The 3,047-nt window shown below is 49.7% G+C and overlaps 1 protein-coding gene across 1 annotated transcript in view; it reads right to left on the bottom strand.

Moving 5' to 3' along the window:
* The window catches only part of LOC105982355 (cytochrome P450 1A2-like), a 10,214-nt gene extending 10,102 nt beyond the window's left edge, over positions 1 to 112 (bottom strand). Inside the window, exon 1 of the mRNA XM_013011929.1 lies at positions 60 to 112. The gene's annotated coding sequence lies outside the window, so the exon portion shown is untranslated. The remainder of the gene's footprint in view (positions 1 to 59) is intronic.
* Between the last annotated feature and the right edge of the window lie 2,935 nt (positions 113 to 3,047).

Genomic DNA, 3,047 nt, shown 5'->3' with positions numbered 1-3,047 from the left:
TAGTTCCCAGGATATAAGCAGGAAACCCCAGGGACAGAAGAGCAGGCCTAGAAAGGTACCTGTGGAAAACAGGTGCACCGAGATCAGCAGGGCTGCAGGTTGGTTTGGCTCTTCTGGGTCTCGGATGCAGAAGCCTTTTATAGATCTCGCCCCCTTTTGGTTTGGCCCAGCTCTGTGGTCAGCTGACGTCAACCTGGCAAGGTCAATCCTTGGCTTTGGGCCATCCTCTCTCAGCTGAACCTCAGCTACCCTCAGCTCTTCAGGAAGAGGTCCACAAGGCACTGTGGGTCCCTGGGGATGAATGTCCAGTTTCTCAGGGACCAGGCTAGGTGTCAGGACAGGGTGCTGAGGGTGTGTAAATTAGGCCTGTGGGCTGATCCAGATATGTGCGTGTATGCCTGCGTGTGCACACTTACACATGTGTGATGGTGCTCAGCACCTTGCCCTCTCTTGGACTTTTTCATTCAAGATTGTTGCTCTCTGGGGCTGGGAAGGTGGCTCAGTGGTAGAGTGTTTGCCTTGCATGCATGAGGCCCTGGGTTCGATTCCTCATCACCACATAAGCAGAAAAAGCCACAAGTGGCACTGTGGCTCAAGTGGTAGAGTGCTAGCCTTGAGCTGAAGAGCTGAGGGACAGCGCCCAGCCCAGAGTTCAAGGCCCACGAACCACAAAAAATAAAAATAAAGATTTGTGCTGTAGCCGGAAGCTGGTGGCTCATGCCTGTCATCCTAGCTACTCAGGAGGCTGAGATCTGAGGATTGTAGTTCAAAGACAGCCGGAGCACGAAAGCCTGTGAGACTGTTTTTTTGTTGTTGTGGGTTGTGGGGCCTAAACTCTGGGACTGGGCGCTGTCCCTCAGCTCTTCAGCTCAAGGCTAGCACTCTACCACTGAGCCACCTTCCCAACCCTGTAAGACTCTTATTCAATAAGCCACCAAAAGGCAGAAGTAGAGGTGTGGCTGAAGGGGTAGAGTGCTAGCCCTGAAATGGACAAGTTAAGCAAGAGCCCAGGACCCTGAGTTCAAGCCTTCTACCTCCCACACTGCCTGTCCGTCAAGGAAAAAGGAAATGCAGAGCTGGGAAGGTGGCTCAGTGGTAGAGTGCTTGCCTTGCATGCTTGAGGCCCTGGTTTCCATTGCTCAGCACCATATAAGCAGAAAAAGCTGGAAGTGGTGCTGTGGCTCAAGTGGTAGAGTGCTAGCCTTGAGTTGAAGAGCTGAGGGACAGCACCCAGGCCCAGAGTTCAAGCCCCAAGACCCACACACACAAAAAGATTTGTTGTTGTTGTAAATGCAGAATCTACTCAAATTCACATAGTGCATTTCATTTTTTTGGGGGGTGGGGGTCCAGTCATGTGCCTGAACTCTGGGCCTGGGTGCTCTCCCTCAGCTCTTCAGCTCAAGGCTAGCGGTCTACCACTTGAGCCACAGTGTCACTACCGGGTTTTTGGTGGTTTATTGGAAATAAGTGTTTCACAGACTTTCCTGCCCGGGCTGGCTTTGAACAGCGATCCTCAGATCTCAGCCTCCTGTGTATCTAGGATTACAGGTGTAAGCCACTAGTGCCTGGCTCAACAGATCTTTTTAATGTAGAAGAGATATCTGGGTAAGTAAGTAGAAGATTTGAATGTGACTGGAGATTAAGTGACATGCTTGAAGTGTGAACAATATTACCTATCATTATGAATATTTGGGCATATATTTTTGTTCTTAGAGGATTAGTGCTGTTATTTTGGGATGAGGTTTCATATAAAAGGCCTGTGACCTCCTTTCATGGGGTTCTATTAAAAAATAAAAGTTCACACCTGGGAAATTGGCTCAGTAGTAGAATATTACCTTGCATGCATGAGGCCCTGGATTTGATTCCTCAGTACCCCATAAGCAGAAAAAGCTGGAAGTGGTGCTGTGGCTCAAGTGGCAGAGCGCTAGCCTTGAGCTGAAGAGCTGAAGGACAGTGCCCAGGCCCAGAGTTCAAGCCCCGTGAGTGATCAAAAAAAAAAAAAAAGTGCAATGCAGACATGGATAATCACAAGTTGGAAATGATCTGTACAACTTGCTGGGGGTGGGGGGCGATTGGGGAAGGTGGGAAAGGGAGAGAAAAATGAGGGAGGGAGGGGGTAACAAGTTAGACAAGAAATTAAATGTAATCACTACCTTACTAATGTAACTGTGACCCCTCTGCACATCACCTTGACAATAAAATAAATAAGTGCAATGCAAGCTAGGCTTGTCATCTGAAACCCATAACCCTAGCCCTTTGATTGGTGGAGATCGGGGGATTGTGTTTAGGGGAAAATCCTGGTTAAAAAAAAAATAGAGGGCTGGGAAGGTGGCTCAGTGTGTGTGTGTGTAGGTCCTGGGGCTTGAACTCAGGGCCTGAGTGCTGTCTCTGAGATCTTGTGTTCAAGCCTAGCGGTTTACAACTTGAGACACACTTGCTTTGTGGAGACTTTCCTACCTGGGCTGGCTCTGAACTCTGGTCCTCAGATCTTAGCCTCCTGAGTAGCTAGGATGACAGGTGTGAACCACCAGCTCTCAATTAAGAAGCCCCTCCCCCCTGCCTCTGGCCCCTCAGCCCTCTCCCCTCCCCTCTCCTCTGTGTCCCTGTCCTTGAGCTCCTGGTATTGATCAGGATCACTAAAGGAATCCTAGCCAAAGAGTTTCTCACGCAAAGCCATGCAAACTTTGACCCAGGATTGAGTGTTCAACTCCAGGCCAAGGTCCTCAAACCTCGTGAGCCTGTCAGCTTCCTTCTCTGCCCTGAGATTAGTGAGCCCCTGGACCCTTGAAGTTGTGTGGCTATCAGCCCAGCATAGTTGGTGATGAGTAATCCCAGTGCTTCTGCCTTCTGTCCTAGAGGCTGGAGACAGAGGCCTAAGCTGTTGTCTGTCCTCTGGTGCCTTCCTTCCATTGTGGACAGCAAACCAAGCAACATGCTTGATTTCTTCTGCTCTGTGTGTGTGTGTGTGTGTGTGCAGATCTTGAAGCTTAAACTGAGGGTCTGGGTGCTGTCCCAGGCTGGTAGCCTACCATTTGAATTGTACTTCC

This window comes from Dipodomys ordii, unplaced genomic scaffold, assembly GCF_000151885.1.
Source record: "Dipodomys ordii isolate 6190 unplaced genomic scaffold, Dord_2.0 Scaffold15, whole genome shotgun sequence".
In the NCBI taxonomy this organism is placed as follows: Eukaryota; Metazoa; Chordata; class Mammalia; order Rodentia; family Heteromyidae; genus Dipodomys; species Dipodomys ordii.
Note: the sequence above shows the minus strand (reverse complement) of the source record. Positions and strands in the feature narration are given on the sequence as shown.